This window comes from Phacochoerus africanus, chromosome 12 (genome assembly GCF_016906955.1).
Source record: "Phacochoerus africanus isolate WHEZ1 chromosome 12, ROS_Pafr_v1, whole genome shotgun sequence".
In the NCBI taxonomy this organism is placed as follows: domain Eukaryota; kingdom Metazoa; phylum Chordata; class Mammalia; order Artiodactyla; family Suidae; genus Phacochoerus; species Phacochoerus africanus.
The window spans coordinates 28460420-28485595 of record NC_062555.1 but is presented as its reverse complement, the minus strand read 5'-3'; the positions used below and the strand labels follow the sequence as shown (position 1 = coordinate 28485595).

Sequence of the window (25176 nt, the reverse complement as noted above, 5' to 3'; positions counted from 1 at the left end):
CCCTGGCCCGGGAACTCCATGAACTTGGGGGTGTGTGTGTGTCAAAAATGACATAAAGAAATAAACAAAAGGGGAGTGAGATTCCTAATGTTTATCAAATGGGAACATGAGTTAAGAGTGCTGAGAAATGCACCTCGGGGGTATGGTTAGGGTGCGTACCTGCCCAGGGTTCTACCATCCCTGCTAACTCTGAGCACCTCTGGGCATGTTTTAGACTTCAGGGGGGGCAGCCCCTCAGGACATGCAACCACAGACTCTGGGATGAGGAGATTAGCGGGGATGCTGGTGATGTGTCCGAGAAGCATCCGGCGTCATCTGCTGCCTTTCCATCCTCCTCATTCCCCAGATAAGGGGCAAGAACTTTTCCAAGTTGCACAAGCAGGAAGTGAGGTGCAGTGGGTCTGAGAGGAACGGTTACTGAAGTCAGAAGTGAGTCAGGAGACAGGATGCAATGCAGCCTGGTCCTCAATCCCAGCCTCGTGGGAGGCTCAGAAATGCGTGCGAAGTTCACTTTCACTTTTATTCTGGTTTGGGTTGTGATAGGATCTTTAAACTGGAGGAGTTAGGCTCCCTTCCTTCCTTCCTTCCTTTCTCTCTCCCTAACTTCCCTCCTTCCTTCTCTCTCTCTCTCTTTTTTTTTGCACGTGGATTGAATCCACGCCACAGCAGTGACAATGCTGGATCCTTAACCCGCCGAGCCATCCTGGAACTCTGAGTTAATGGTTTCTTTCCCGTCTTTTAAAAAATGTCCCCTTTCCACTTGGTCAGGGCCAGCACGTGGACTCCACTGAGTTGCATCCAGCAGCCTGCTGAAAAGAGAAAATCTGGTCTCTTCTCCAACACCAAGGACACGAGGCACTGGGTAAATCCTGGAAGTTACAGTGGAATGGGTAGCATATTAGGACCAAATGAGAATTAAATGGTGTTTCTTGCTCTCTTCTGGGTCACGGGAGATTTGAGACTCTGGTGAAATTGTGGGTCCGTTTTCCCAGAACAAGGCACACATCTGCACGCACGCAATTTTGCAATAAGTTCAGAGGGTGTAGAGCGTCCCCTGAGCTTGTCCGTAGGAATGACCTCAGGGTGAGTATTTTTGGCATGAAATGAAATAGCCTTGGGTTCAGGGAAGCACAGAGCCCAGTCAGGGGCGATAAAAAAGATTACAGAGAAGGGCGGGTGGACCGGAGGGGCGGGACGGGTGGGTGGGGTTGGGTTTTGATGGACAGCCCCGCCCAGCTAGGGGCGGGGTCTCAGTGTCTGGAAGGCAGTTCCCCAGGCCCCGGGCAGAAGTCAGAGACAGAGAGAGGGAGGGAGGCAGTCAGCCGCCAGCCAGGCGTGTTCCGTGTGGCTGATGAAAGATTACAGGAGGACTCCCCCAAACCACCAGGTAAGGTGGATAGGAGTCATGCTGGGAGTGAGGGTGAACGTGAGGTGAGTATTCCCCCCCCCACCCCGTTTAATAGTCCATCATTCCTTTTATTTATTTTTTTCAGATGGGGGACTTGGGGGTGGGTACAGGTGATCAATGCATATGGATTGTAACGAATTAAGAATGTTAACAAAAGTCAGAAGTTCTCACATAATCTAACCTCTATTAATACTTTTCTTTTTGAATCTTTCTTTCTTTTTTTTTGTCTTTTCCAGGGCCGCACCCTCGGAACATGGAGGTTCCCAGGCAAGGGGTCCAGTCGGAGCTGCAGCTGCTGGCCACAGCCACAGCCACAGCAACACAGGATCCAAGCCGCATCTGCGATGTATACCACAGCTCACGGCAACGCAGGATCCTTAACCCACTGAGCGAGGCCAGGGATCAAACCCAAAACCTCATGGTTCCTAGTCAGACTTCTTAACCACTGAGCCACCATGGGAACTCCTCTATTAATACTTAATATGAATGTATTTTTTCGTTTGTTTGCCTTTTTTTTTTTTTTTTTTTTGGCTATGCTGGCAGCATGCAGAGGTTCCGCCGGCCAGGATTTGAACCCAAGCCATAGCAGTGACAGGGTTGGACCCTTAACCCGCTGAGCCACTGGGAATTCCTTTTGTTCTCCTTTTTGAATATTCTCATTATTCTCCCCACTCTGGCCCACCACCCTAGTTATAAAGTAAGTCTTGGCGTTTCCTGGTAGTGCATCGGTTTGGGGATCCGGCACTGTCACTGCTGTGGCACGGGCTCCATCCCTGGCTGGGGAACCTCTGCACGCTGCAGGTGTGGCCAAAAAGGAAAAAGAAAAAAACTATTCAGCTGGCTCCCCAGCTTCACAGAGCTGTCCCTTCTGTAATTAGGAAGTAATTGCTGGTGATACTTTTTAGGATGTGTGAATATCTTTCCTTCCAGGGAACTTTCACCCATGGCTTTAGCATCTGAGAGGGTCCTTGCCCCCAGTCAACTGTTTCAGTGGTGCTTTTCCAGTAGGTCAGGACTTGCACATTTATTTGCTGGAAGGCAGTGACCATGTAGCCAAGTTAAGGTCATTCATGAATGATCTGGAGCAACCTATGAATGTTCCCTTTATTCGGAAAAAGGGTCTTTGCTGATATGAAGAAGTTAAGAATCGTCTTTTTTTTTTTTTGCTTTTTCTTTTTTAGGGCCACACCTGCGGCATATGGAGGTTCCCAGGCTAGGGATCTAATCGGAAGTGTAGCTGCCGGCCTACACCACAGCCACAGCAATGCGGGATCCGAGCCGCGTCTGCAACCTACACCACGGCTCACGGCAACGCCGGATCCTTAACCCACTGGGTGAGGCCTGGGGTCGAACCCGAAAACCTCATGGTTCCTACTCGGATTCGTTAACCTCTGAGCCACGACGGGAACTCCAGAAGTTAAGCATCTTGAGATGAGGAGATTCTTCAGGCGAGCCCTGAATCCAGTGACGAGTGTCCTTGGTGGAAGGAGATTTGAGACGAGGACACAGAGGAAGGAGGCTGCGTGGCCAGCCAGGCAGACAGGGGACTGAAGCCACTGCGAGCCAAGGAATGCTGACAGCCCCTTACATCAGCCATGCAGGGAATGGTCATTCCCATTCTTGAGGGGAGCTTGCCTTGAGGGAGGGGCTCGACGGTCCACAGTAATGGGGTCGGGGGATAGGTGGGGGGAGGGAGGCAGAGCCCATTGGGCCGAGTGCGTGGTTTGTAAGGTGATGGGGGCAACTCGGGCTGTTCCCTTCCCACGGCTTCCACTTTCTCAGCCAAGTAAGAGGTGAGATTTTCAGCTGAGTGTGAGGACAGGGCCCCGGGGCTGGACTTTCAGGTACAGGTGTTCTCTCTTGGGGTTCGGATTACATGGAGAGGGGACGGTAAGTCCAGGCACAAGTTTGCAGGTGCAGATGCCACGTCCAGAACTGGCCTGCAAAGATGGGTGGGCCATTCTTCTGGAACACCTAGTCCCTCACTTTTTTCTGGGCACCACCTTCTTTGCAGCTTCGGGACTCAAGCAGAAAGGAGGATGAGTGATTCTGGGAAATGGAAGGGGGCAGAACATTCTCAGGGTGGGGAAAGTAAGAGATGTGTTGAGCTATTGAAGTAAAACACCTGTAAAGAATGGAAAATGGAGTTCCCGTCGTGGCTCAGTGGTTGACAATCCGACTAGGGACCATGAGGTTGCCGGTTCCATCTCTGGCCTTGCTCAGTGGGTTAAGGATCTGGCGTTGCCATGAGCTGTGATGTAAGTTGCAGACGCAGCTCGGATCCCGCGTTGCTGTGGCTCTGGCATAGGCTTTGCAGCTATAGCTCTGATTAGACCCCTGGCCTGGGACCCTCCATATGCAGTGGGTGCAGCCCTAAAAAGACAGGGAAAAAAAAAAAAGAATAGAATATATTATGTTGGGAATATATTAGAATTGAGACACAGTGACAGAGATTTTAGAAATATTTGTTTGATAAAGTTTGATAAAGGAGTCTGCCTATGTTGCTGCTCATGGTTCAGCAGCTTTTCTAAGCACCAGCCACAAGGCCCAGATTCATTATTCAGGGTGGCCAGTGCCCTTCAAGGTTAATGGACCCCCATCTCCCTGCAGCAGGTGGAAGTTCCAGGGCCAGAGATCGAACCCCAGGCACAGCAGTGACCTGAGCCACAGCAGTGACAACAACACAGGATCCTTAACCCGCTGAGCCACCAGGGAACTCAAGGTTAATGTTTTACTGGGTGCCCCTGAGATGCATAAATGGAAAATGCATGCAGAGAAACAGAATGCCCTGTGTGCTGAAGTCTCGTCTGCCCCTCTGTTCCCACCGCCCTCACCCCTCCACCCCACCCCACCCCGGGCATCAGACATGCGTGGACCACTGACCACCAGGCTCTCTGGCTTCCAGTTGGGTTTGGCCAGTGGGAGCCTCAGTGGATGCAGGGAGGCTGGGGCATGAGGTCCGAGGTTTATCTCTTCAGCTCCCTCCTGGGGCGTCCCCTCAGCTTGGCTGTGTCCTTGTGTACCTGTGTTCAAGGTCCCTTCTCCTCTCAGCGTGTCCTGTGACCCTCTCAGGCGCCAGTGACCGCTCCCTTCCTATCCCCTCGGGCCTGGGAACCAGCCCCCTACCCTGCCCTTCCCTGGGGGCTTCCTCATGAATAGTCTCTTATCCGCACTGGGGAATGTCACCTCCTCGCCTGATACCCTGTGACTTGATAGAAAACTTTGGTTCTATAGAGATTTCCATAGCATTCCATGCTCAGTGTTTTGTTGTGTGTTTTTTCTTGCTTCGGGGCGTGCAGCAGCTTGAGTGGGAATCTCAGTTCCTAGATCAGGGAATCAAACCCAGGTCAAATCCTAATGACTAGACCACCAGGGAACTCCCAAATGCTCTTTGAATAGCTGTACCATTGTCACACTCATGATTTTCCAGAAAAAGCTCTTTTGGTCACTCCTAATATTTCATTTCTTCGCATTTCCTCTTAGCGCCCCCCAATCTCATACCTTATGCTCTTTGCCGAATGTGTGCCATGTCCATAGTCTTTTTTTTTTTTTTCTTTGGTTTTTAGGGCTGCACTCACAGCACATGGAAGTTCCCAGGCTAGGGGTCTAATCGGAGCTACAGCGGCTGGCCTGCACCACAGCCACAGCAATGCAGGATCCTAGCTGTGTCTGTGACCTACACCCCAGCTCATGGCAACACCAGATCCTTAACCCACTGAGTGAGGCCAAGGATCGAACCTGAAACCTCATGGTTCCTAGTTGGATCTGTTAACCGCTGCGCCATGATGGGAACTCCTTTTATTATCTTTTTTTTTTTTTCTCACGTCCATAATCTACTAAAAATTTCTCTGTTCCTCCATTTCCTCCCCAAGAGCAAAGCACTGTCTTGATCATAAGTAAACAGTAGCATTGATTTAAAAGTTCCAGCCCACATTCTCATGAATTGTTTTTTCTCTTAAGGATGTCAGGAAGCAAAATAATGTCCTAAGATATTTGTATACTTTACATGATTACCTGTTTGGCGACTAAACACTGTCCTTCAAACGCCTGTGGAAAGCTGGCTTTACCTGCCTTATTATTATTATTATTATTATTTTTTAGGGCTGCACCTGCGGCATATGGAGGTTCCCAGGCTAAGGGTCGAGTTACAGCTGCTGGCCTACATCACAGCCACAGCAATGTCAGACCCGAGCCACATCTACGACCTACACCACAGCTCATGGTAACGCTGGATACTTAACCCACCGAACGAGGCCAGGGATGGAACCCACATCCTCATGGATGCTAGTCAGATTTGTTTCCGCTGGGCCATGACGGGAACTCCTGGCTTAACCTGCTCTTTCTCTCAGTAGAACCATGAGCAATTCTGGAAACTCGTGCCAAGCAGGGCTCTAACTTTTTAATTTAGTTGAAAAATCCTTTGCAGTGTTTATTGTAGAAAAGCTGCCAGACACGTCACCTCTTGGGTTTTGCTAAATATAAGATTAATGCAGACAGTCGTGAGACAAGGATAGGATTGACACTGGACTCTAAGAGATTTTTTTTTTTCTGTTTATCACTTTCAAATGAAAACTTTGTCATAAGGCCTTTCCCAAGGATATAGGCAGATCTTGGACAAGGCATGACAGTCCCCAGATTTGGCTGCTTTGTTCTGTCTGTGAAATTGAATTTGTAGCATTAACCCTCTTTTGGAAAGTTCTTTTGTGGTGCAGCGGGTTTAGGACCTAGCTTTGCTACAACTGTGGCCCAGGTCACAACTGTGGCTGGAAATTTCCACATGCCATGGATTCGGCCCAAACAAAACAAAACCAATCTCCTTGGGCTGGCATTCCCTCCCCCCTCGCCCCCACCCATCCCTCAAGCTTAATTTGCAAAGCTCATGCTCTGAGCCCTTAGGTTAATTGTCATAAAAATTAAGTGCAGGGAGTTAAGCTTAAAATTAAGCTTAAAAATGAAGAAAATAAGGCAAATATAAAATAAGTAATTTGGAGTTCCCGTTGTGGCTCAGCAGAAACAAATCTGACTAGTATCCATGAGGACGCAGGTTTGATCCCTGGCCTCGCTCAGTGGGTTAAGGCTCCGGCGTTGCCGTGGCTGTGGCATAGGCCAGTGGCTACAGCTCTGATTTGACACCTATCCTGGAAACCTCCATATGCTGCGAGTGCGGCCCTAAAAAGAGAGAAAAAAAAAAATTTAAGTGTCGAGGGTGCCAAGAGGGGTGGGGGTGGGGAGGCTGCATGCACAAGAGGCTGAGCCTTCACTGAGGACCACGTGCTGCAGGTAATGGGAATTAATGGACCCAAAGCATCCACTGAACTAACACCTGAACTAATACCCAAAGCATCCACTGAACTAACACCAGCTCAGTGATGGTGCCTGCGGGTCCTGAGGTGATGCTGGCAGCATCCTCATGTGCCATCTTTGAAATAGGCTCCAAGGAGTTGACTTGTTTTTTTTGTTTTGTTTTTTTGTTTGTTTGTTTGTTTGTTTTGGCCAAGCCCGTGGCATGTGGAAGTTCCCAGGCCAGGGCTCCAACCCATGCCATAGCAGTGACCAGAGCCACAGCAGGGACAATGCCAGATCCTTAGTTGGCTGAGCCCCTGGGGCACTCCTGGATTTGGTCTGAACTAGGATTTGGACCTGGAACGCCTGACTCTTACCTGGTGAGTCTCCTCTCCCGCTGCTCCACGCAGGACAGGACTGCAGACAGAGGTCCTGGTTTGTGACCTGGTTTTTCCAGCTCCCAGTAGTGAGACCCAGGGTGTGCTGCCTGAGTGACCTAAATAGCACTTCTCCCCTTTCCGCTGGGCGGTCCGAGGGTTGCGTGTGATCACACGTGGGAACACGCAGAGCCCCTGGCCTCCCTGAAGTGGTCTCCCCGGTCTATTTCACCCTCCTGCTCATTTCCTCTATACCAAGTACTTACCCTGAAATGATCTTGCTTAATATCTGGTTCTCATGCTTCAGGGTGACCCTAAGGCAGGGATTCTGCCTGCTTTCTGTCCCTGTGTGCCCTTTCTGTCCCTGTGTGTCTACTGTTTGTGCCCTTGGGTGACAAACAGTAGACGTTGAAGAATTTTTTTTTTGGTCTTTTTTGGGCACACACATGTCCTATGGGGGTTCCCAGACTAGTGGTCAAATCAGAGCTACAGCCGCTGGCCTATACCACGGCCACAGCAACATGGGATCTGCAACCTACACCACAGTTCACGGCAACGCCGGATCCTTAATCCACTGAGCGAGGCCAGGGATGGAACCTGCACCTTCATGGATGCTGGTCAGATTCATTTCCACTGCACCACGACGGAACTCCGTGACAAGTGTTTCTTGAGCATCTATGAATCCACCAAATACATCGAAGGGTTCAGCTCTGACTGATCCCCAAAGTTGGTGCAAGTGTGTCCAGAGCGTTGGGGAAAAGTGGGCCCAGTAGTGGTGACTGCATTAACCCCTCAGCCCTGCACCTCTCTGTCAAGGTGGCATGTGATGGAGTCCTTCTTATGGCCTAACAGGTTAAGGATCCAGTGTTGTCACTACAGGGGCTCAGGTGGCTGCTGCGGTTCCAACCCTGGCCTGGGAACTTCTCTGTGCTGCGATGAAGCCAAAAACAAAAAACAGGGAGTTCCCGTCGTGGCACAGTGGTTAACGAATCCGACTAGGAACCAGGAGGTTTCGGGTTCGGTCCCTGCCCTTGCTCAGTGGGTTAAGGATCCGGCGTTGCTGTGAGCTGTGGTGTAGGTTGCAGACGCGGCTCGGATCCTGCATTGCTGTGGCTCTGGCATAGGCTGGGGGCTACAGCTCCGATTAGACCCCTAGCCTGGGAACTTCCCTATGCCGCGGGAACGGCCCAAGGAAATAGCAAAAAAACAAACAAACAAAAAAAAAAAGGTGGGGAGTTCCCATTGCGGCTCAGCAGTGACAAACCCAACCAGTATCCATGAAGATTTGGGTTTTATCCCTGGCCTCTCTCAGTGGGTTAAGGATCCTGCATTGCTGTGGCTGTGGTTGTGGCTGGCAGCTATAGCTCTAGTTTGACCCCTAGCCTGGGAACTTCCATATGCCACGGATGCAGCCCTCAAAAGCAAAAATAAATTATTTAAAAAAAAAAGTGGCACGTGATATCTCTCAATGGGAAGAAGCCACGTGCATCCAGGGGGCTGAACCTTGACCTTTGGCAGGATGGGCATGAGGCAGGCGTGTGAACAGGTTCTGACAAATGGACACCTGCTCCTTAGAAGAGAATTTTCTCATCCTTTTCATTTCGGGCTCACATGTCACTTGACAAGCCTCAAGCTCTGATCTCTGCCCTGTGCCTCTCTGCCTCCTGCTCCTCGTGTCGTAAGTGCATCTAAAACACCCACAGAGGCCCCCCCCTTTTCCTCTTCCGCCACAGTTTCCATTTCCTGTCCCCTGGCTCAGCTGTTAAAACCATGTTAGCCAAGGAGCAGGCTCAGAGGAGTAACAGCTGCCAGCGTGGTTAAATGTCCAGGACAAGCCTCCCCTGTGTTTTTAGCTGCACTGCTGCTGTTTTAATCTTATTAAAACCTTCTCTTCAAAGGGTAGATACTTTTATTGTTCTCCTATTTTACCGATGAAAATACAGAGACTCAGAGAGGGGAAGGAACTGGCCCAACGTAACACAGCTGTAAAGCAAGGAACTTGGAATTTGAATGCAGGCAATTTGGTCCTGAGCTCAGGCTTCCATGGGGACAGGCCAAGCTCGTGGCATATTCATGATCGGAAAGCCATGTGGGTACTTTTTTATAATGGCTTTTTGGTCACGCCCTCAGGTACATGCTAAAGAGAAAATTGGTATCTTAGGCTGATCATTTATTTCCTTTCTCTCTCTTTCTTTCTTTCTCTCTCTCTCTCTCTCTCTCCTCCTCCCTCCCTCTCTCCCATCTCTCCTCTCTCTCTCTCCTCTCTCCTTTCCTCTCGCTCTCTCTCTCTCTCCCCCCCTCTCCGCATCCTCTCCCTCTCGTCTCTCCCCTACCCCCCCTCATTCCGACCCCCCCTCTCTCCCTCTCTCGCCCTCTCTCTCTACTTCTCATCCTCTCCACTCCCTCTCAAAACCCTTCTCAAAACCCTCTCCCTCTCTCCCCTCCCTCGCCTCCCTCTCAACTCTCACCCTCGTCCCTCGCTCTCTCTTCTCTCCCCCCATCTCACTCTCTCACGCCTGCCAGCACCCGACCACTCTCACCTCTCGTAATTCTCATCAATACTCGCCTCTCACACACCCTCTTCGCCTCTCTCTCTTCTCCTCACTCCCTCTCCACCACCCTCCCTCATCCTCGTCTCACTCGACCCGTCTCCCTCTCTCTCTATCGTCCCTCTCTCTGAATCCCTCTCCCGCTCTCTCTCCTCATAAACCACCCTCTTCTCCCTTCAGCCCTCTCCCTCTCCAGGTCCCGTCATCCCTCTCTCTCTACCTTCTCCGTAAAGGGGGGCAAGTCCCTCTCACCCTCTACCCTCTCCCTCTCCCTTCACCGCATATCCCTTCACCCATCTCATCCCGCGATCACTGCATCCCGTCTCCACCCCTCTCCCCGCTCATCTCACACCCTCCCCCTCTCGTCTCAAATCCCACTCGTGCCCATCTCTCTCTCTCTCAATCTCCAACTCATCTTATCTTTCTTTCTCTCTCTTCTCTCTCTCTCCTTCCTCCCTCCCCTCCCTCTCTCTCTCTCAATTATCTTATCTTTACTTGATTTGCTTTCGTCTTTTCTTTCTTTCTTTCTTTCTTTCTTTCACTTTTTAGGACTACATCTGAGGCTTATGGAGGGTCCCAGGCTAGGGGTTGAATCAGAGCTGTGGCCACTGGCCTACACCACAGCCACAGCAACATGGGATCCGAGCCGAGTCTGCAACCTACACCACAGCTCACTGCAACGCTGGATCTTTAACCCACTGAGCAAGGCCAGGGATTGAACCTGGGTCCTCGTGGATGCTAGTCAGATTTGTTTCCACAGAGCCATGATGGGAACTCTGATTTGAAACGATGTAAATTAATGATAGTTCAATTTTAAAAACAACCCACAAGAACACCAATATGGGCCAGCCCTGGGAGGTCTCAGAAGAATCATTTGTTTTTTGAGATGAAATAAAATCACAGTATTCCAAAAGGGGGAAAAAAAGTTCCAGCCACTTGAGTAGCTACGGGAAGGTCTGTGGCTTGTGTCAATTCGCTGCTGTTTCCAGCCTGGAAGAGGTGAGGGTAACCCCATGTTTCCAGGCTCTGTAAAGACTTTATTAGGAAAGCTTTGTAGAAATTAATAATTATGAAATTAATACGAAATTAGGTTGGCGTTTTCTGAGAGCCTTTTGGCTATAGTTACAGTGACATCTCAGTAAAAATCAAACTGGATCCTATAAACCTTTCTCCAGGGTTAATGTTTCCTGTATTTTAGCTCCTTTAATCCTTTACATCACATTCAAAATATTAGGACCTCAGCATGCAGTGCCTGCATGTGCAAATATTTATGCACATGCAAATGTATATGCATATGCAAATACACATGCATATGCAAATGTACGTGGCGTGGGACTCGTGTGGGGGCTGCTGCCCGGAGGCTCTGGTGAAATCAACGTGGGAATGTGTAGAAATGACTTGTCATTTTCAGGAAATAAGGTGTCATTGTTCAGACGTTTCCTGTCTTAAAAAGTTCTCTAATTTGGTTTTAAAATAGCAGCATGAGATGTTGTTTTTGACTCAGAAATCTATAGGAAATCTACAATTGTATCTTTTTTTTCCTTTTTCTGTGTGTGTGAGAGAATTTTCCGTATTTTCCACAGACAAGAAATGAGCTGTTTCTATTCCTGGCAGTGAACAAATGTGGTGGTGGCTATTTTACTACGCGCACGTGTGCAGGCGACCCGGCATGAAAAGTGGGGAAACTCAGTGTGGGTTTCAGTGTCGGGCTCCACGGACACACCCCATCCTTCTGGCTCTTTGCATTCCCCTCCCCAGAGCTGGCCAGCCCCACAGCCTTTAGGTCAAATGGTCTTTTACCCAAAGCCTCTCTGGCTTGGACCTCATGACAAGCTTGCACGGAAAGGCAGAGCTAAATTTTGCCTTATTTTATTTATTTATTTATTTTTTAGGACCACACCTGCAGCATATGGAGGTTCCCAGGCTAGGGGTTGAATCGGAGCGGTAGCCCCTGGCCTCCACCACAGCCACAGCAACACCAGATCTGAGCCACGTCTGCAACCTACACCACAGCTCATGGCAACGCCGGATCCTTAACTGACTGAGCAAGGCCAGGGATCGAACCCACAACCTCATGGTTCCTAGCCAGATTCATTTCCACTGCACCACAATGGGAACTTCCATGCCTTATTTTTTAAGGAAAAAGTCATTTGTCCTTAGTTTCTTTATGTTGAGTATCAGGAACATAAATATTTTGCAGAAGTCTTTGCAGTGTGACTAAAGAAGTTAAAGATTGAAGAGTCAAAGCCTAATCAGAGAGTTCTTTTTAAAAAAAAAGCCCAGCTGAAGAGGAAGTAGTACTGTTTGTGGGACGAGGAATGAGAGGCCGCTGCTTGGGGGGGGGGTCAGCTGATTTGGGGGGGGCTGATGCTTTTTGGGGGAGGCCATGGCTTTGGGAGGGGCTGCACTTGATTGGGGAGGCTGCTGCTTTGGCAGGGGTGATGCTGAGATTCTCTGAGAGCTGTGGGCACCAGACCAGGTGGTATTCTCTTACTTTTTTTTTTTTTTAAATTGTGGTACAGTACATATGACAAAATTCACCAATCTAAATTCTTTTTCTTTTTCGTTTTAGGTCTATACCCGGGGCATGTGGAAGTTCCTGGGCTAGTGGCCGAAACAGAGCTACAGCTGCTGCCAACACCACAGCCACAGCCCCAGCAACTCAGGATCCAAGCCGCATCTGTGACCTGTACCACAGCTCACAGCAACGCCAGATCCTTAATCCACTGAGCAAGGCCAGGGATCCAACCCGCGTCCTCTTGGATACTAGTTGGATTCTTAATCCACTGAGCCACAATTCAGACTCCTTCTCTTGCCTTTTATTTTTATTTATTTATTTATTTGTTTATTTATTTATTTATTTACTTTTGTCTTTTTTGCCTTTTCTAGGGCCACTCCTGCGGCATATGGAGGTTCCCAGGCTAGGGGTCCAATCGGAGCTGTAGCCGCCGGCCTATGCCACAGCCACAGCAATGCTGGATCTGAGCCGCGTCTGCGACCTACACCACAGCTCACGGCAACGCTGGGTCCTTAACCCACTGAGCAAGGCCAGGGATAGAACCTGCAACCTCATGGTTCCTAGTCGAATTCGCTAACCACTGAGCCATGACGGGAACTCCCTCTCTCGCCTTTTAAATGCCCCTCTTAAAAAAAAAAATTACCGCAAAATTGATATTCCAAAATAAATTATGATATGTATTAAAGAATGGTTCTGTTTCTAGACTGAATATTAAAAGTGTAAGAGGTTTCGGAGTTCCCACTGCATTGCAGTGGGCTTAGGAACCTGACTATCCGGGCTTGGGTTGCTGTGGAGGGGCGGGTTCACGCCTCAGCTGTCATAATGGGTTAAAGCATCCAGTGTTGCCGCAGCTGTGGCGTAGGTCACAGATGTGGCTTGGATTCAGTCCCTGGCCCGGCAGCTTCCATATGCTGCAGGTGCAACCATTAAAACAAAAAAGCGTAAGAGGTTTCTTTGGAGCCACGATGGGCTCAGAAGAGTTTGCTAAATGAATAAGCAAACACAAACCACTTACATTTATTTATTTCCTGCCATAGTTGGCTTTTTCCCTCAACGTTCAGCCTTTGACTAAATCCAGCATCTCTTAAGAGGATGGTTATAAATTGATTCTACGGCCACTGTCCATTTGGTTTTATCCTTTCTGGGTCAGATGGAAGCTCGCTAATCCTTCCGTGATTTGGGTGGATGCAGAGTAATCCGAGGGCAGATCTCAGCAGCTCTCATCTTCCACTTTGTTTACTTCTGCCTAACCGTCGTGGTCCCTAGGACAGGTACAAGAGGAATAACATGACTACGGGAGTTCCCGTCATGGCTTAGTGGTTAATGAACCCGACTAGCAACCATGAGGACATGGGTTCGATCCCTGGCCTCGCTCAGTGGGTCAAGGATCTGGTGTTGCTGTGAATTGGGGTGTAGGTCGAACTGGATCCCCAGTTGCTGTGGCTCTGGCTTAGGTTGGTGGCTACAGCTCCGATTGGACCCCTAGCCTGGGAACCTCCATATGCTGCAGGTGCCTCCCTAAAAGACAAAAAGACAAAATAAAATAAAATAAAATAATAAAATGATTGCAGGTAATGCTGATGATGTCCCAGCATCACACTGGCAGGTGACTTTCCTGGTCCAGCTTTCAGTGGACGTGGTGCTTCGCACATTTAGCACACAGGAGGGGCTGGCCCAGTCCTGGAGGGGTGGCTCTGGCCCCCAGCTCCTCCCTGGTGGCTCCTCTCCCTGGTGCTCCCTGGATCGTGGGAAATCGTCCAAGGCTGCTTCTCCACGAGGGGTCTGCTCTCACTTAGGGCGAAGATCCACTGGACGACCTCTATGGTGCAGGCATCAACCTGTTGGCATTGAGGACGTGAGTCTGCACTGGAGGCAGCAGGTCCCGGGAGCCCCAGGGGTCAGACTCAAGGCTGTGGTTGCGGACATGGGCTGGTCTCAGCATCCCAGGCTTAAGGTGAAGAGCCACTGGCCCCGGGAGGGAACTTATCAACTGCCCTTCTAGTATTTAATTAATTAATCAATCAAACTAATTTTGGGCTGTACCCACAGCATGTGGACATTCCTGTGCCAGGGATCGAACACGTGCCACAGTGGTAACCAGAGCCCCAGCAGTGGCAACACGGGATCCTTAACCCGCTGAGCCATCGGGGAACACCTCGAGTGTTTCAGTATTTTAACAGCCAGCATGGCGGTACTGCTGGGCTGGGAGGAGTTCCTCCTTGGAAACAAGACTGTTATTCCCCTTCGCCGCCATCCTCACCAGAAATCTTCAGGAACACGTTCTGCTGTCTCACCTCACTGTCTTTCCACAGGAAATGGGTACCACTTTTCCCACCATGGGCAGCATACTCTGCCTGCTTCCCTGAGGTCGATGATGAAGAGATGCTCTTTCTACCCAGATCCATCTGGGAAGGTCCCTACCATGGCCCGCAGGTTCCTGTACTTGCAGGATCTCCTACTCCATCTGTTTTACTTAATGTAAGTAGCCTTTAACATTTTTTAAATGTTAAAGGACATAGCCTTTAACATTTTTTATTTATTTCTTTATTTTGTCTTTTTAGGGCCACACCCACGACATATGGAAGTTCCCAGGCTAGGGGTCAAATCGGAGCTGTAGCTTCCAGCTTATGCCACAGCAACAGCAACTAGGGATCTGAGCCACGCCTCTGACCTACACCACAGCTCATGATAATACCGGATCCTTAACCCACTGATCGAGGCCAGGGATTGAACCTGTGTCCTCATGGATGCTAGTCAGATTTGTTTCCACTGAGCCATGATGGGAACTCCTCTAAAATTTATTTTTTTTATTTTTATTTTTTTTAATTTTTATTTTTTGTCTTTTCTAGGGCCGCACCCACATCATATGGAGTTTCCCAGGCTAGGGGTCTAATTGGAGCTGTAGCCACCAGCCTACGCCACAGCCACAGCCACAGCAACACCAGATCTGAACCACGTCTGCAACCTACACCACAGCTCACCACAACACCGGATCCTTAACCTACTGAGCGAGGCCAGGGATTGAACCTGTAACCTCATGGTTCCTAGTCAGATTCGTTAACCACTGAGCCATGATGAGAACTCCCACCTCCTAAGATTTAAAAAAAATTTTTTTTTGAATTTTATTGGAGTATAGTTGGTATACAATGTTGTGTTAGTTTCAGGTGTACACCATAGTGATTCAGGTATATATTACATATAGCCATTCTTTTTCAGATTCTTTTCTCATGTAAGTTATTACACAATATCGGGTAGAGTTCCCTGTGCTATCCATTGGTTCTTTTATACACAGGGGTATGTATTTGTCAATCCCCAACTCCTAATTTATCGTCCTCTCCTATGTTTCCCCTTGGGTAGCCCTAAGTTTGATTTCAAAATCTATGAGTCTCTTTGTGTTTTGTAAATGAGTTCATTTTTATCATTTTAAAATTAAATTGTACATATAAGTAATATCCTATGAGATTTGTCGTTTCTGGCTTCCTTCGCTTAGTATGAGAATCTCTAGTTGCATCGAGGTTGCTGCGAATGGCATTATTTCATTCTTTTTTTATGGTTGATTAATAGCTCATTGTATATATGTACCACCTCTTCTTTATCCATTCCACTGACACAGCCATTTAATTAATTAATTAATTAATTAATTAATGTCTTTTTAGGGCCGAACCGGCGGCATATGGAGGTTCCCAGGCGAGGGGTCCAATCGGAGCTGTAGCCACTGGTCTACACCACAGCCATAGCAACGCCAGATCCGAGCCGAGTCGTCTGTGACCTACACCATAGCTCACGGCAATCCGGATCCTTAACCCACTGAGCGAGGCCAGGGATCGAACCTGCGTCCTCACGGATGCTAGTCGGGTTCTTTTCCTCTGAGCCATGATGGGAACTCCCCAATACTTTCTGATTTTAATCTCTGCAAAGCAGCAAATCATCAAATTACTGACTATATTTTGATTTAATTAAATGAATGAAGAAATGAATGAATTATAGATAAGAAGCAGGTTTATTGAGAGGGAGTGTGGGCTCTCAGAAGGCGAGAGGGGCCTAGAAGACGCTCATTCCATTGATAGGACTTGGTCTGCCTCAAAGGGCGAGAGAGAGTGGTCTCAACTGGATATATTTAAATTTAAGACTATTTCCCTTCAAACTACCTTGAGGCTCAAATAGCTGTGTCTTTATTTCAGCTCTAAGGAGCGGTCACCTCTCACCAAGCCCCTAAAGGCTTTCTTTGTCTGTGTCCACTCCTGCATCGAGGCTCTTTCCAGACCTGGAAGTGCCCATCCTACCCGGTCACCTCCGTCCTTGTTCCCCTGCAAGAGCTTCCCAGAGGTTCCAGAGTGAATTTCTAGTCCTTAGCTTTACGCATAGGACCTTAGGCTCAGTCCTGGCCCGGCGGGGCGGGGCTGGGTGGAGGGAGGGTCTCTGTACAGGTAGGCCCCGCCCACCTGTTCAGACCACCTCTACCCTCCTCTGAGCTACCCCACTCCCACCCCCTGCAGCTCCTCACCCACGCCTCCCCCTTCACGCCTGCACGGTTCAGAGCCTACTGGGTATTTTCGGTCCAAATTATGCTCTTTCTGTCCTCTCAGTCTCTCTGACTGGGCACTTAAGAGGTGTCAGCTCCAGCCCGTCTTCTCTGTGGAGCATTTTTTGACCCCTGCAGAGAGCCAGGAAGCTTTGCTCAATATAATGTCATTTGCACCTGCAAATTCACCTCTGCATTGTTCCTACAATAGGGACTCTGAACGTGAACTGGTCAACCACAAAGGAAGTTGCAGGCTCTTTTTGACACCTGGGACATCGCTGTAAGATACACGTTATTGTACAGGATTGTATGTCTTGGGGCATTGGCATGTGTGTTATGGACCATTCACGAGACTTTCAGGGAATAATTTGGGGTGTACTTCAGCTCCACCTTCTCTCGGACTTTAGACCTTACAGCGCTAAGATCAGGTTAAGGTATGAGGTGAGACGGCATCGATTATACTTGAAAGCCCTTGAGAAGGCGCTGGGTTGGAGGGCGACGTCCAAGTCCACCATTGGTACAGCTTCCCCAGAGTTTGAGTTGAACTTGAGATGAAGCCACTGGCTTGCGTTCAGGGCCAGGGGTTTCCATGGAAACACAAGATGCCCTGTCCAGAGGCATGTAGGGAGTGGGATGCCCAGGGTATCAAAGTCACGGGTGCTTGGTTGGTGGAAACACCTCGGCCTTTTTTTTTTTTTTTTCTTCTGCTTTTTTTAGGGCCTCATCTGTGGCATATGGATGTTCCCAGAGCTGCAGCTCCCAGCCTACACCACAGCCACAGCAACACTGGATCCTTAACCCACTGAATGAGACCAGGGATAGACCCCGAGTCCTTATGGACAATAGTTGTGTTCGTTACCACTGAGCCTGATGGGAACTCCCTGGCTGAGCCATTTATATTGTTCTTTTTTTTTCTTAAAAACATATTGAGTGAGGAGTTCCCTGGTGGCTAGAATTCCCTGGTGGCACAGCAGGCTGAGGACCTGGCATAGTCCTTGCTGTGGGCAAGGATTCCATCCCTGACCCAGGCATCTCCATATGCCTCAGTGCCACCAAAAAGCCAAATGTACTGAGTGAGTTTACTTAAGTCAAAGGCTAATAGGACATGACCCACTGTCTGAGTGATTCTAGTCTGGGGGGTGCATCCGAGGGGATAAGAGCTTGTAGGTCACGGGGAGCCTGTGTCCAGAGCCAGAGCTGATGGCCTAGGGGCGCCCAGGTGGACACTGCTGCTCATGCGGTGGGAGGAGGGGGGTCCGGGAGGGGGTCTAAAAGGGGTGGCCCCAGGGAAGAGAGAGTGGTGAAAGGTGCCCACTGGTAGACAGAGGCATCGCCAATGTAGGGAAGTCAGGTGACGCTGGAGGGCATCCTGAATGACCATCTCTGGGTGGATTTTGCCAGTGCATTGGGGGGGTGGGGGGTGGGGGGGCAGAGTGCAGGTGAGGGTGGGAGACTCACTTTTTCAGTAGTGTTCAGAGTAACGAGTTGGGAGAGCCTGGATGGTTGCTGAGGCGGGGCAGCCTGAGAGGACGCTCCACAACTGAAGAGAAGGAAAACACTGGAGTCCGATTTTTAGGCTGAAGAAGAAAGGCAGGGGAAAGGAGAGACTGGAAACAGAAGTGCCATCAACGATGCTTTAATAAAAAAACGTGCATAGGAGTTCCCATCGTGGCGCAGTGGTTAACGAATCCGACGAGGAACCATGAGGTTGCAGGTTCCATCCCTGGCCTCGCTCAGTGGGTTGAGGATCCAGCGTTGCCGTGAGCTGTGGTGTAGGTTGCAGACTCGGCTTGGATCCCGGGTTGCTGTGGCTCTGGTGTAGGTCAGCGGTTACAGCTCCGATTGGACGCCTAGCCTGGGAACCTCCATATGCTGCGGGCTCGGCCCCCCAAAATGGCAAAAAAGACAAAAAAAAAAGTGCATGAAAAAATTGGAAAAATAAAGTGCAGAGTTCCCGTTGTGGCTCAGGGGAAATGAATCTGATTAGCATCCATGAGGACACAGGTTTGATGCCTGGCTTCACTCAGTGGGTTAAGGATCTGGCATTGCCGTGAGCTGTGGTGTAGGTTGCAGACGCGGCTCGGATCCCGCGTTGCTGTGGCTGTCGTGTAGACTGGCAGCTGTAGCTCCAATTCGACCCCTAGCCTGGGAGCCTCCATATGCCAAAGGTGTGGCCCTAAAAAGACAAAAAGAATTGGAAAAAAATAAAAAGTTTAAGAAGGTTAAAAAAAAAGAAACAGAAACAGAAGTGCCTGGCGAGGATGTTCATGGAGAAGGGTCCCCGGGGGCCGTGGGAGGGAATGCTCTGAAGGTTGTGTCCAGGATCTGACCTTGAACGGGGAGGGGCAGGAAGAGGAAAGCCAACTTTCTGCAAGCCTCGGGTGTGGCTGTCCTGTGTCCTCACCACCCTGCAAGCCCTGCCTGGCCCGCAGAGGGCGGAGTCATCAGGGGGAAGGTGGGGAGACCCAGCAGAGCCCAACAGCTGAGTTCTGGCTTCTGCCTGTTTTCAGAGACCTGGAGGCGAAACTGTATGTTGAAGATGCCCAGAGGCGGTGTGGGAATTTGCAGAGGGATTGGAGAGGGAGCTCCAGGTTGGCTGGGGGGACCCCTGCAGGAGGTGGGGGAGGAGGAAGGAGAAGTAGCCTTGTTGTGGGAAGGTGCCCCTCCCCCAATTGGGGGGGGGGAGAGCCACGAGGTTAGAGACCACATCCCTGGGTTGCAGGGGTTGGGAGGGAAGGGTCCTTTCCAGCTGCAGCTGCCCGCTGTGGGCTTCTCTCAGGTCCCAGCATTGACTTTCCAGTCCCGCATCTGGAAGCTCAGCTCCTGCCCCCTCCTTAGGCAAGAGGAGCCCCCAGCCTCCCCCAACAGGGGCTTTGCAAGTTAGTAACCCTGGGCTAACTCAAGCATGGAACTAATAATAATAAAACAATAAAATCGGCATTATTCTTATTTTGTTGATCTATTATCTAAAACACACTCTCGATCCTGTGTTAAAAAGTATCACTTCCATAGGAGTTCCATAGACCTGGTCTCATTACTTGTAGGTTTAGCAAACGCCGTGTGTGAGGATTCAGGGATGGGGCTAGCTTGTTGTGGCTTATCACCACTAGCGATGGTCAGTTCATTTCACTTTGCATGTCTCTGAGCACCAGCTCTGGGGACGAGTCCCCTGGGTTGGAGGGTGGACACTTAGGCTCCAGGGCTGAAGCGCCTGGACCAGTTCCAGTGTCTCTGAGTCCTCACCGCAGGAGGAGACTAACCTCGGAGGTTAAATGAAGTAATGTGTGTGACGTGACAATGACAGCAGAGCCCCTCAGACCTGGGCAGCTCCCTGTTCCACCCATGACAAATGTTGGTCTCTGATATGCATCTTTTTTTTTTCTTTTAGGAAGTTGCCGGGCCAGGGGTTGAAATCTGAGCCTCAGCTGCAGCAATCCTAGATCCTTAACCCACTGTGCTGAGCCGGGAGTGGAACCCAGGCCTCTGCAGTGAGCTGAGCTACTGCAGTCAGATTCTTAACCCACTGTGCCGCAGAGGGAATGCCTTGTGTGTTTTATCTTATTTTAATTAATTGATTGATTTTTGACTATGCCCAAGGCATGCTGAAATTCCTGGGGGCAGGGATAGAACCCAAGCGGTGACAATGCCAGGTTTTTAACCTGCTGAGCCACTAGGGAGCTTCTGTACTGAGTATTTTATTTTATTTTATCTATCTATCTATCTATCTATCTATCTATCTATCTATCTATCTATCTATCTATGTCTTTTTGGGGCTGCACCATGGCATATGGAGGTTCCCAGGCTAGGGGTTACAATAGAGCTGTAGCTGCCGGCCTACACCACAGCCATAGCAATGCCAGATTTGAGCCAGCCGCATCTGAGACCTACACCACAGCTCACAGCAACATCAGATCCTTAACCTACCGGGCAAGGCCAGGGATCAAACCTGCATCTTCATGGATACTAATTGGATTCGTTACCACTGAGCTACAGTGGCAATTCTTATACCAAGTATTTCAGATATATTATTGTATTATCTTATATCTTATAATATATATACATTATATATAAGATAATGTAACATATCATAACATAATATATATAATAAGATATATTATAATATATAATTATATATAATATATCATATAATTATATATAATATATCATATCATATTATATATAAGTATATATTATAATATACATTCTGCGGCATATGGAGGTTCCCAGGCTAGGGGTCCAATCAGAGCTATAGCTGCTGGCCTGTGCCAGAGGCACAGCAAACACAGGATCCGAGCCGAGTCTGTGACCTACACCACAGCTCATGGCAACGCCGGATCCTTCACCCACTGAGAGAGGCCAGGGATCGAACCCGCAACCTCATGGTTCCTAGTTGGATTCGTTAACCACTGTGCCACAATGGGAACACCTGTATTCATTCTTTTCTTTTTCATTTTAAAACTTTTGCTTGAGGTATAGGAGTAGAGTAGATGTGCAATGTGGAGGAGGGTGTGCCTTTTGAAGTGAGGCTGGAGACTTGCAGCTGTGAAGTGCTGCAAGACAATTAAAATTGGCTAGAAAATTGGGCTAGAAAATTAAACGTGGTGTGATGTTGACCCAGGTGGACCACTTTTAGGAGAAAACACATGGACACTGAGGGTGTTTGAATGGATTTTCTTAAAACTATCCATGCCCGCATGCCCCCGGAACGTCTTCGTGTTATTTGTATACCACTTGGATTTAATTCACTGGGGCTCTCAGCGTAACTTAGCAACCTCTTCTTTTAATGACTCAGACAGTTTTGCGTGGAGCTGATGCCTGAGAAGAGAGCTGAGCCGGCGTAGATATAATTGCTTCCTAACTCCAGCAAGTGGAACTTCTTGCAGGGGTCATTGTTTTGACAGAGGTGCTCTAGCATCATGGTTGACTGTCCTAGTCCCTGCATGAGACCCAGAATTTGTTCCATTCTTCATTATCGCTAGCTGTGTGACCTGGGGCTGATTATCACCAGCTCTGGTCCACGGGTCTCCTATAAAAACAAAATAGATTTTTCATTCAGCTGTGCCATCTCTTTTCTTTTTTGCTTTGTTGACAGGAAGAGGTTCCCAGGCCTGGGATTGAACCCATGCCATAGCAGTGATCTGAGCCACAGCAGAGATGATGCCAGATCCTTAACCCTCTGAACCCCTGGGGAGCTCCCAGGTTGTGCGATTTAAAGGAGGCCATGCATGCAAAGCTCTTAGCTCATGCCCAGTATGTCCTAAGCCCTGGGTAAGTATTTTCTTTTCTTTTATGTTTTTGCTTTTTAGGGCTGCACCGGTGGCCTATGGAGGTTCCCAGGCTAGGGGTCAAATCGGAGCTACAGCTGCCAGCCCATGCCACAGCCACAGCAACACGGGATCTGAGTTGTGTCTGTGAGCTACACCACAGCTCATGGCAACACCAGATCCTTAATCCATGGAGCAAGGCCAGGGATCGAACCCGAAACCTCATGGTTCCCAGTTGGATTTGTTTCCGTTGCGCCACAACGGGAACTCCTTATTTATTTATTTATTTGTTTATTTACTTATTTATTTATTTCTGCCCTGGGTAAGTATTAATTGTCGTCATCTTTAGATATTACAGCGTTGGCCTCAAGGAACGAGCTCTCTGAAGGCGGCAGGATCATCGTGTCAGCCTTATTTCTTCGATCGTGGCTCTCTCGTGCACCAGTTGCTGTACAAACCGCCCTGATTTTATAGCCAGCCTTAGACATGTGAGATTCCAATTGACTGTGAGGCCCTGGAGGCGCCAGCAGGCAGGTGCCTGCCCACAGCAGCAGGGCGCCCTTATTTTCTAGTCCGCCTCTCAAGGACAAACGTAAACCCTCCGAGAACACCGATGGAGGGGCGGCCCTCTGAGCGCCTGGAGTCACTGTTAGTATCCTCAGAATACTGTCGGGGGGAGGGGGGCGGCTGTGAGAGGGGGATGGCACCATCTGGGGCATCCTGTGGGGTCCCTTACACGAAACACGTGTCCAGGCATGGCTCGCGGTAACCATCCTGGGACCTGAATGCTCGTATCGACACCTGTTCTATGGGGTTACACAGTTTTAATCTCAGAGGAATTGTCTCTTGACATTAAACTGTCCAAACAGTATTTATACCTGCGGCTGCCCTGCAAAATCGCTTAACCCCGCACGGCCGTTTAAAAGTAGTTAATGACAGAAGCGGCCTCACTGGCCCCTCCTGAGTGATGGCTGGAGTTCGACCTGGGCTGTCATGGTTTATGGAGGAAGGCGGTTTGTCCATAGTCGGCTTCAACCACAGCAGGTAATTTGAAATGAAATGAGACAGTTTCTACAAGCAGATTGATTTGGGAATCTTGCCTGCTCTTCCCTTTGACCCTTGACAAGTTGACACTCCAAAGATTGTGACTTTAAAAAATGATGGGGTGCAAACACATTGAGGTAGATGATTTACCGCGTGCAGAAGCAAGGACAGTGGCTTCGGAGTGATGCTCTGGGAGAAGGTAATTGTCAACTTTCACAACTCATGTTTTATGTGTGTGTATCGTATTCATTATCGTACCAGGCGAGTCTGCTAATGATGCTGGATCAAGTCGTCTCATTCCGGGTAACAGACCAGGGACCCTTTGTCTGGGGCGAGCCCAGGGAGCCAGTAGCAAGATTAAGAAACACTATTGATGACACACCTTTTAAAAGGTACTGATTCTGTTTGTCATCTTGGTAGAAACCCCACAGCTTGCATATGAAGATAAGAAATGAGTTCTTGGAGTTCCCGTTGTGGCTCAGTGGTTAAGCAATCCGACTAGGAACCCTGAGGATGAGGGTTTGATCCCTGGCCTTGCTCAGTGGGTTAAGGATCTGGCATTGCCATGAGCTGTGGTGTAGGTCGCAGACGCAGCTCGGATCCCGTGTTGCTGTGGTGTAGGCTGGCAGCTACGGCTCCGATTGGACCCCTGGCCTGGGAACCTCCATATGCCGCAGGTGCGGCTCTAAAAAGACAAAAAAAAAAAAAAAGGGGGGGGTTACCAGATACCATATCAGGGAAAAAAAGAAAACCCTGAATCATCACAACTCTTTTTCTAAACCTTTGTGTCTCATTTAGATTTTCATATCAAGTATTATGTAATCTTTTAATAGTTTGTAATAACTAGACAAATATTTTCCACATTATTATTATATTTATAGTATAATATAGTTATACATATATAATAAAATAAAAATAATATAATATTCCACTTTGTGTATGTATGTATTTATGGTTGTGCCTGCAGCATGCAGAAGTTTCCAGACCAGGGATCGAACCTGCACCACAGCAGTGACAGATCCTTAACCCACTGAGCCACCAAGGAACTCCTCCACGTTATTTTGATTCTACTTTTCTGATGCAGTTTTTCCTCTTAGAAGTGAAGCTGGTGTTTCCGTTGTGGCTCAGCAGTAATGAACCTGAAGAGTATCCGTGGGGACACCGGTTCCATCCTTGGCCTCGCTCAGTGGGTTAAGAATCCAGCATTGCCGTGGGCCGTGGTATAGGTTGAAAACATGGCTAGGATGTGGCATTGCTGTGGCTGTGGCTCTGATTCAACCCCTAGCCTGGGAACTTCCATATGCTGCAGGTGCGGCCCAAAAAAGAAAAAAAAATTCTATCTACGATGATCTTTCACCACGCATTAATGTTACCGTACATAGAATTTAAAAAGCAGCTGTTTTCCAAAACAGCAATAAAAATGACAGGAAGATTATTTTTTTTAAAAGCGGTTATCTCAACTCACGATTACATAATATTTATGCCTAGATTATTGTAAATGAACTTGACCATGGAACTGCTGTTGATGTATTAATGTCTGGATTTGCGTGAACATTTGCCGTGGAACGCAGGCTGTTCTCTGCAGCTTTTGTGTTTCTATTCTTGAAGCACTTTGTTTGAAATATAATTTTGGAGATGCTAGTAAAAACCATAACAAATTTCTTATCGGGCTCCGTTTAAATTATTTACTACCCTTTGGGGCCATATCTTCATTGAACTATGTTTAAAGTATTTGGCTGGAATGTTTCTTTATATTGTCCATCGGGTTTAATAGACGCGCCGTTTAATAAGCTCTGTACCTGTAAGGATAGACTATTTGACCTCTGTGCCCTGCCACGGGTAGACATAGCATCAGATTGCTTTGTGAAATAAAGCTGTCGGTAACATCAACAAAATAAAAAATGATCGTATTCCAAAACTCTCTGCTGAGTACTATGACAGCGCTGAAATATGGAATAAAATTGAAAGTAGATTAGTTTTGGGTCTTAAGTCATGTTTTGACAAGAAATAAGAGAGGAGAACATATCTTTGAACTTTTAGTTTTAAAGTTTTTTAATGAAAATATTTATCATTTTGTAAGGTTCCTCCTGTCTTTATCACACCGAGGCCGTATAACCCTTAAAACAATCCGTTCTCTTATTGTGAGGGAGAGAAATACGGTCCTGTCTTTATATTAAATACCATAAAGGAACCTCGCACGGGGAGAGAGGG

At 48.5% G+C, this 25176-nt stretch overlaps 1 long non-coding RNA gene across 4 annotated transcripts; it reads left to right on the top strand.

Annotated features, from left to right (window-relative positions):
• The first annotated feature begins 1278 nt into the window (after window positions 1–1278).
• On the top strand, window positions 1279–23467 carry LOC125112839 (uncharacterized). 4 transcript variants are annotated; one of them, XR_007131269.1, is made up of 4 exons: window positions 1279–1387; window positions 14448–14613; window positions 22271–22569; window positions 23227–23467. It is a non-coding gene; the product is annotated as an uncharacterized LOC125112839 (long non-coding RNA). The 4 variants fall into 4 exon arrangements; XR_007131267.1 differs by having other exon boundaries at window positions 13932–14613; XR_007131268.1 differs by lacking the exon at window positions 1279–1387 and adding an exon at window positions 13679–14089.
• Window positions 23468–25176: the final 1709 nt, after the last annotated feature.